Genomic DNA, 10043 nt, shown 5'->3' on the forward strand with positions numbered 1-10043 from the left:
ACTTTGACCGATGACCTGCCGGAAGCTATATCAGCTCCTGACTACGTCACGATCTGTCTTTTTGTCATTCTCGCGGAGAGATCTCATTTGAGTGTGCGCAGCTTTTGGGTTGGCATTCACTCCCCGCTATAGCTGTATCTCAAGAGAGCAAAGACAGCGTGATTGTGTTGAATTATATTGGATTTGTCATTGGATGTTTGGATTGAATTATATTGGACCGATTGGTTCCAAGGTCCTTACAAGCAGTGTTCCAGTCACTGTGGTGAGTACTGTTAGAACTTATTGGTTTACCAGGGTTCTGTGTTCACCGCGTGTGCATACCTGTGCATTCAGAGTATTGTTGCTCTCACTGGCAAACCAGGGCGTTGGTTTTTGTGTGCGGTTACTGTGGCAACCACGTAACGTGTTATTATTGCAGTACTGTATTATCACTGTTATTAACCCATTGGTTGACCAGGGTTATTTTTCCTACAGGCATAGGCACTATGGCTGCCTCATGTTCAGGTCCTATGGACCTTATGGATGCACATATTCACTGCCCTGCCTGTATTGGCATCGACCATCTTAAGGAGGCTTTAACTGACCCTTGCCCAGAATGTAGTCTAATGCCATTGGAAATTAGGTAACAAAGACTGGCTAATTTGTTGGCTAGATCATTTCCGTCTGCTACTCAGAGCGCAAATGAGGATGTGAGAGCATCAGTAGTTAACCCCTTGTTGCCCAGGGTTGTACCAATGGCCGAATGTCCTTGGGAGGACCTGGACACATTGTCTTTGGCGGCTTCAGATTCACTGGTTACAGATGAGCAGGACTGTTATATACCCTTGGAGGAGACTTCTTCTGCACACTCTCAGTCTCAACACTCCCATAGCGATGAGGGCTCAAGACTGCAGGGTGCTGGTTCTTCGGTGGCATTTTCATTGCAGGACATGATCAAGAAAGCCCTTGGTAAATTAAATATGGACCCATCCCCTCCGGCGTTGGGACCTTCAAATCTCATGCGTCGGTCGGTTGCTCAGCTGGACGATTTCCTGATACCTAGCTGTCCTGACTTTACTGAGGTTGTTTTTTCAGCTTTTCGTTCTGCTCCTTCTTCCAGACCGGATCGAGTGGCGCATACATTGGCTGAAATGGCTGGTGCTCAGGAGAAAAGTCTTGATAACATGCTCTCTGTAGAGCTGTGTATTTATTAATTGATTGTGTCTCCAGATTAAGCCCTTAAGCAGGAGCTACGCTGCCCTAACCCGGAGTGCAGGCGTACTGATGATTTGCTGGTCCGTGTATATAATATTGTATCAGGATTGACTCGTATTGTGAATTCTATGGCTCATTTGCTGTTGGCACTTCATTCGACCATGTCATCAACAACACAGGATAATACTCCATCAAAATTGCTTGAGGCTTCTCTACAGGCTTTGGGATCAATGGCTTTCTCTAGTGGGAAAGCTCTTGGGCTTATCACAGAAGCTAGACGGCAGGTGTGGCTGGCTCAGTCCAGGCTCCCTCAGGTATGTCACAACAACCTCCGTCAATTGCCATTAGTGCCTGGTAAAATCTTCGGTCCAGCTGCTCAGGAGGCCCTTGAGCACAGGGTAAGGGCAGCTGAGTCTCGTTCCCAGCATATTGGGCATAACGTGAGCTACCCTGCACTGGCTGCACAGCGGCTACCTGTTCATCATTCAACTTTGCAGCAGCATAGACAGGGGCAGTCTTACAGGCCACTGCAGCACGATTCTCGACTTGGATTGTCTTCGAGAAGAGAGGTGCCCCGTTCTCGGTTCAGGCCTCCAACTCACCCTGAACCTCCTCACCGGCGCCCCCCAAAGATAATTAAAATGTTCATTATTGCTAGGGGTTCAGGGTCTGTGACGGGACAGTTTTTGGCTTCTCAGTTACATCACTGGAGAGGCATTACAGACAACAAGTGGCTTCACGATACACTCGAGAAAGGATATTGTCTTCAGTTCTGTCACAGCCCCCCAGGGAGCACCCAGGTTCATCCGACAGTTGTCCAGGATCCGCATCAGGTCCTGGCCCTTTCAAAAGAGATTAAAAAACTTGTTGGAGAAGGGTGCAATAGAACCAGTAGACCCCCATGTCCAACCCAGGGGTACCACTCAAAAAACCTTTCCCACTAGGAAAGGTCAAGGACATCCATTTACCCACTTAAAAATGCGTGAGCATTCGTAACAACATCGTTTTGTGACAGAATTTTCACACGTTCGTTCATAAATTCATAAGTGCTTTGTCTTGTGAAGCACTGACTTTTTGAAAATCATGCCGTGTTTCTGTTGATGACCAGTCTGATAGCACACGTACATCACAGAGACATCTATTTGATGCCCGCATTTACATCTGCAAGACTTATTTTTTAGAGTGTTTGCTCATCTGCGATACGTCTATAGGACGTTTCCTATCAGATGTCAAATAGACGTTTAGAAGATGTCTTTATGATTTGCTGGTCCGTGTATATAATATTGTATCAGGATTGACTCGTATTGTGAATTCTATGGCTCATTTGCTGTTGGCACTTCATTCGACCATGTCATCAACAACACAGGATAATACTCCATCAAAATTGCTTGAGGCTTCTCTACAGGCTTTGGGATCAATGGCTTTCTCTAGTGGGAAAGCTCTTGGGCTTATCACAGAAGCTAGACGGCAGGTGTGGCTGGCTCAGTCCAGGCTCCCTCAGGTATGTCACAACAACCTCTGTCAATTGCCATTAGTGCCTGGTCAAATCTTCGGTCCAGCTGCTCAGGAGGCCCTTGAGCACAGGGTAAGGGCAGCTGAGTCTCGTTCCCAGCATATTGGGCATAACGTGAGCTACCCTGCACTGGCTGCACAGCGGCTACCTGTTCATCATTCAACTTTGCAGCAGCATAGACAGGGGCAGTCTTACAGGCCACTGCAGCACGATTCTCGACTTGGATTGCCTTCGAGAAGAGAGGTGCCCCGTTCTCAGTTCAGGCCACCAACTCACCCTGCACCTCCTCACCGGCGACCCCCAAAGATAATTAAAATGTTCATTATTGCTAGGGGTTCAGGGTCTGTGACGGGACAGTTTTTGGCTTCTCAGTTACATCACTGGAGAGGCATTACAGACAACAAGTGGCTTCACGATACACTCGAGAAAGGATATTGTCTTCAGTTCTGTCACAGCCCCCCAGGGAGCACCCAGGTTCATCCGACAGTTGTCCAGGATCCGCATCAGGTCCTGGCCCTTTCAAAAGAGATCAAAAAAATTGTTGGAGAAGGGTGCAATAGAACCAGTAGACCCCCATGTCCAACCCAGGGGTACCACTCAAAAAACCTTTCCCACTAGGAAAGGTCAAGGACTTCCATTTACCAACTTAAAAATGCGTGAGCATTCGTAACAACATCGTTTTGTGACAGAATTTTCACACGTTCGTTCATAAATTCATAAGTGCTTTGTCTTGTGAAGCACTGACTTTTTGAAAATCATGCCGTGTTTCTGTTGATGACCAGTCTGATAGCACACGTACATCACAGAGACATCTATTTGATGCCCGCATTTACATCTGCAAGACTTATTTTTTAGAGTGTTTGCTCATCTGCGATACGTCTATAGGACGTTTCCTATTAAATGTCAAATAGACGTTTAGAAAATGTCTTTAAGACGTTTATGATTTAGAATGTATGTAAAACTAACATCTTAAAGACATCTTTCAGATGTTTGTACACAGCAGATGCTTTCCAGATGAAGTGATCTTTAACAGATATTTTGCAAACGTACGTGTGCTATCTGGGGTGCTATTGCGCAGCTCTTGCACAGCATTGAGTGTGCGCAAGTTTGAAATTGACTAATGTGAATCCCTAAAGTAGATCTGAAATGAAAGCAAATTCAAACTACACTCTTCACTTCAGTGTTTTCGTAAGACTGCCCTTGAAGCTTGATAACTGCAGCAGCAGCAGATGACACAAACGTTACAGAAACTACAGAAAATGAGCCAGATGAGGCTGATGCTATCCTTGTTAGTTACTCTTGTCTATCCTTTGTTAATAAAACCCCTTTTATTACACTTGTGTCTTCCTTGTGTTGATAATACAGTAAGAGGCTCTACAAGTTAACAATATCTCTAAAATCCTTCAGATTGGTTAGACTACAACTTCCTCCAATTTATGTAATTCCTATTTATTCAACAATCTTTAATGGTTGTTTTTTACTGTCAAGGTGAAATTCCTGGCTGGTGCCCCGTAAATTAGTGTGACCAAAACTAAATATTAATATTAATATTTAAGCCCAAAGCCATTACACTGGTGGTGCTACTTAGATTTGAAATCACTACATTTAGTGGTGCCCCATGTGAGGCTATCTAACATTTGAAATCACTACAACGTGATGACGTTGTGACTCTGTATTCTTTCAGAGAATCTGAAAGTGGCTCATCCTCTGCCTTCTCACCTGGCATCACCCTTTTCTTTTCTTCTGCCTTTTTTTTTGGAGGGCAGTTTGGACCTTAAAGCCATAATCATCCTATTCCTGTAGAATACTGTACAAATGTATCTTTTTAACACCTTCTAAATCCCAGGTTAAACTTTTCAAGTTGTGTTCAGTTCCCATAACCATACGTTTACCAGTTAGCAAGTCCATGCCACTTGTGTGAAGGTAGGCCTACTTTGACAGTGGTGTAGTCTGAGCAAGTATTCAAAGAAAAATCTTTGCTGAGTATGGTTTCATGTCTGAGTAATACCTCTATGTATCCTCTGGCTTTCACTCTCACAGTGGGCTGCATTGTCTTTTTCCATCTTTGTCATGGTGGTTACAAAGTCAATGAAAATGTGCCCCTTCAGTATTTCCACAATATTGAAAGACTTTGTATAGTACTCTGTCTTCGGACCACCATTGCGTTTCTCCTGTTGGAGTAATACTTCTGTGTATCCTGTCCTTACTGACCTCCTCCCACACTTTCATGCATTTAGGACCAAGCGGCAACCTCCCCCTCTCTCTCGTGAAGCCAACAAGGAAGTGACCCAACTTGCTCCCGCCTCTTTGCCCATTTTTGATTATCCGGGAGTGACGCGCTGCCAAGATGGCGACGGCTGCCTCCGCCCACTTTTGAGCTTCAAAAACGCTCTTCGGAAATCTACGGGTGACATCACGGACACTACGTCCATGTTTTTATACAGTCTATGTTTAGGACTCATGTATGAATGTGGTGATGTAATTTAGCAGGGAGAAAGGTGATTCACTTGACACTATATTACAGTTGTGTCTACCAACACAAGATTAAGTATTTGTGCATAACACCAAACATGAACTTATCCTGGTGCCTTTTGTGTAAGAAGTGCATCAAATTGCTTGTACTGCCCTTGCATGTTTGCAGCCTCATCTGTTAAGTCGCCAATGCATTTCTTGATGTCAATACAAATATCTCTTCAGCAAAACAAGATTTTATCCAATAGAGAACTCACACTCATTGACTACTATTAGCTATTATCTCCTTGATGACATCTGTCACATATCTTAATGGCACATTGATACTTAGATGTCAAATCTTGTGTTGTATCCATTTGTACCGAATACATCCCAGCTTCCTTAATTTCTTCAGTAATGTTTTGTCAGATTAAGAGACTGATGACACTAATGACTTTGTTTACTGTTGCCTTGGAGAGCAAATTCACAAGGGAACCTCTTCTTTTAGATCTACTGTTATGCAACTTTTTACTCTTTTCAGTGCATTCATTGACATGTCCATGCAGACATCATTAATTAAGCATATACAGGGATGGACAGTATTTCTGGGTGCTTTCACACTAGCACTTTTGGTGTGCACCCGGGTTCGATTGACGTCAGAGTTCGGTACATTTGGATGATGTGAACGCTGTCTTCTAAACTCGGGTGCGCACCCGTGAACCGTACCCGAGTCCACTTAAAAAGGGTGGTCTGGGGTACGGTTCAAGTGAACTCCTGTATGGTTTGCTGCTGATATGAATGCAATCGTACCAAATCATGGCTATTAATTGTAATATTCAAGTTGTTGAATATAGATTTGTAATTCTGATGTTATGTAGTTCCTGCATATAGGCACTAGGGGGCAGTAGGTGAATATGATGTTATGCATTGTAATCAAAAGGATAATAGAATAAGAACAGAGAACCGCATGTGTTGAAGCTGATCCAAGACTCTATTATATTATTTTATCCAAATAATACATTAAATGACGTATTATTTGATTAAAAAAAATATGTGTTTGTGTGTGTGTTTCACTTTCCTGTGACGGGTGTGACTGACGCGCTGCAAGCAGAGAGCTGTATATCTCGTTTCTGTTCTCCTTCAGCATTCTTTAGACTAGAGCATTTGCAGGACATTCGTAAGCAGAGCTGGGTAGATTAGCCTACTTGAAAATTGTAATCCGTTACCGATTCCAAATTATATGACACAAATTGTAGTTAGTAATGTAATCCATTACATTACACATTTTAGGTAATATAATCAGACTACTTTTTGATTACTTTTAGATTACTTTTGACCTAACTTGTATATCATATTGATTTAAAATAGGATAATCTTGTACCATATTGATATAAAAATGAAAAGAAAAAGAAAATATATTACAATTGTTGTTATTAACATAATGAAGTGCATAAAAAATTACTTCAAGGTTTCCTAACCTGGGTTTTGTAAGTTTAAATGAAAAGCTAATAATTAATTATCATAAAAATTTACAATTAAAATAAATCATTTTAAAATAACAATCAAAATAAAACACTAAAAAAAAGTCATATTTAATTTGTTTACCTGCATGTCATGTGACCATAAACCAAAGTCACAGAACCATGAACATGCAAATGTGTTACTGAATTGTTAGTTTACAACCTGAAAATTTAGGGGGGACTTCAAGTAAATATATTAGGTGAAAGAAATTCTGCAAAAGGATGCGCTCACACACACTCACTTTGCTGATTATTGTTGGTCAGTTATTCTGTAACATAGGAGGCATGAAAAGCAGGGGATCCAAATGCAGCAGGTTTAAATGGCAAAAGAGGACACTGGAGAAAACACAGAGCAGAGACCAGGACGAAGTCAAACAAGGTATACTTCCAAACAACGACTGACAAATAAGGACTGCAACACACGAGTATGTATACACTGAGTAGAACCAATGAACTAATGAGTAATTATGGAAACTAATAAAGGAATGGGTGTGATAGAATTAGTGTCCATGGTAACAAACAAGGGACCAGAGCAGCAGGGAACATGAGGGGAACGAGGCAACAATAGGGACACAGAGCTACATATTAAAAGTCCTTGAAGAGATCGTAACATAAACATGGTTAAATAACCTTCTGAGTGATAATTCAAATAAAAAATTAATGTGTTCATCAGTAGCTTATGCAGGGTTGAAATGATGAGAATACACTTCTTAAAATTAAAATGATTTGTGTAAATCCAGTGGTCAAATGCTGTGTGGCCTCTCAATTTTCTGTGTAATTAGAGCCAACTGAACATTGACTGGTCTTTGTATGAATGTCCACAAAACTGGAAGACTTTCTGACTGTAAATAAGCGGTAGACTATTTTAGAAGGGAACATTTAAAAGACGAAAAAGAGGAATTAGGGAGAATCAATAAATTAATAATTAATAATAATAATTAATAATAATAATTAATAATAATAAATTAATAAAATAAATAATAATTAATAGCTATTTTTGTGAATAATATGTAACGTAATCAATAAAAAAGTAACTGTAGTCTGATTACGAGTATTTTAAAATGTAATTTAATCTGATAAATTCTTAATTTTTGGAATCTGATTACGTAACCAGATTACATGTAATCAGTTGATCCTGGATCAACAATACTGTCGAAAAATATAGACCTAACCCAATCCCTACCCCTAAACCTAACCCTACCCATAATTTATTCTTAAAATCAGAGGGAAATGATAGGTGAATAACAAGGGTGTAGAAGCATCTAACCCTGATTGTAAGCCTAAAACTGACATTTCTTGAAAACGTATCCCTCAATTCTGATTGGTTGATTAGAATGTTGTTCCAGGATCAACAAGGATGTTTAACAAGATCAACAAGTGTTTATGGCTTTCAATGAGCCAGGAGAACAGCACAACAGAGGTTGGAACAATAAGACTGACAGGACAAAAACTACAGAGATGCATCTGCGGCTGAGCAAAGATAACATCAGAGAAGGGTCTTAAAATACATCAGGGCAGGAAGAAGTGCCTGAGAGAGCTTAGTGAGGGGCCTCGCATTGACCAATACTTCCTAAGAGGTAGGGCAAATCAGTCGGGTGAAGCCCAGTGGCGGGACAAACACCACAGTCCACAGGGTAACAGAACCCCAGACAAAGCCCAACCAGGCACAAACTTACCTCCACTGATTAATCCAGAAGCCACCCAGCCACAGCCAGCAGTAGAAAGGAAGATGGATGGAAGGAGACCTCAGATACTTTCACCTAGATATCACACTATAGAGATTGTGTCTGTTCCCCGAACTAGAAAATACAAAAAACGTCCAAACCAAATTAAGAGTACCAAGATGGACATAAGGCCCCCTAAATGGAGTGAAGTTGAGAGTGCGGTAAAGCGGTCAAGATCAGCATCAGCCACTGGACCCAACGGTATTCCATATAAGCTCTACAAGAATGCCCCAGGAGTTTTGAGGTACCTTTGGAGATTAATGATTAATTAGCCTCCTGAATGTGGAAGGTAAGATTTTCTTCAGCGTTGTGGCGCAGAGACTGTCAGCGTTCCTGAAGAACAACAACTTTGTTGACACCTCAATGCAAAAGGCAGGCATAGGGGGCTTCTCAGGATGTTTGGAACATGCTAACATGATTTGGCACCAGTTGCAGATGGCCAAAAAGGAGAAGAAAGACCTACATGTGGTGTTCTTAGATTTTGCCAATGCTTTTGGGACAGTGCCACATTAGCTGCTGTAGGCAGCATTTGATTTCTTCCATGTTTCCAGAACAGATAACAAAGTTGATTAAAGCCTACTTTCGGGATCTTCAGGTCTGTATTACCATACAGGATAGTACCACCAACTGGCAGTAGCTGGAGGTTGGCATAATGGTAGGTTGTACCATCTCTCCATTGGCATTCACTATGGCAATAGATATCATAATTGATATCTTTTGAAATTGAAATTGAAAACACACAAATGGAGATTAAACCCGGAAAATCTCGCAGCATCTCCATTGTCAAAGGCTGACTTACTAATGATAGGTTCTGTATACCGGGAGAGCCCATACCAACGGTCATGGAAAAGCCCATCAAAAGCCTTGGATGTTGGTACACCGCAGACCTTAAAGTCTCAAAACAGGTGGGACAACTCAGGCAAGAGACAGTCAGTGGACTCAAGAGAATCAATGGTACAGCTCTACCAGGGAAGTTGAAGCTGTGGTGCTTCCAATTTGGTTTGTTGCCACGTCTTACGTGGCCAATTTCCATATATGAGCTCACTTTATCTCACGACAAGCACCTGGAGAGACTGGTGAGTACACAAGTGAGAAAATGGATTGGGCTACCAAGATGCCTTAGAAACATAGACCTGTACGTCAATGGAGCTCTATCTCTTCCTATTTTAAGCCTTGTGGAGGAGCACAAATGTGCCAGAACGAGGCTGGAGATGACGCTTAAAGAATCCCGCGATTCCTGCGTAAGAGATGCTGTTCCAACATTGGAGACAGGGAGGAAATGGAATCCAGTTACAGCAGTTGCTGATGCAAAGGCAGCCCTCAGACATAGAGATATTGTGGGGCAAGTCTAATATGGTAGAGGGGTACTTGGGTTGGGAATAATAGCACCTAAATGACAAAAGGCAACAGCAAAGGAACAGCGACATCTGGTGGTGGAGGAGGTACGCCGTCAGGAGGAAGCAACTACGCTAGTGCAGTCTCCCAAGATCAACAAGGCCGCTGGATGAGGTGGGAAGGTATAGAACGCATAAAATCACTTGGAGTGAGCTGTGGAGCGTGGAAACAAACAAAAAGTTATATCGTTAGAGCCACATATGATGTGCTGCCCTCTCCAACAAACTTGCAGGTATGGTGTGGACA

This window comes from Sinocyclocheilus rhinocerous, unplaced genomic scaffold, assembly GCF_001515625.1.
Source record: "Sinocyclocheilus rhinocerous isolate Xijiao unplaced genomic scaffold, SAMN03320098_v1.1 scaffold1646, whole genome shotgun sequence".
In the NCBI taxonomy this organism is placed as follows: Eukaryota; Metazoa; Chordata; class Actinopteri; order Cypriniformes; family Cyprinidae; genus Sinocyclocheilus; species Sinocyclocheilus rhinocerous.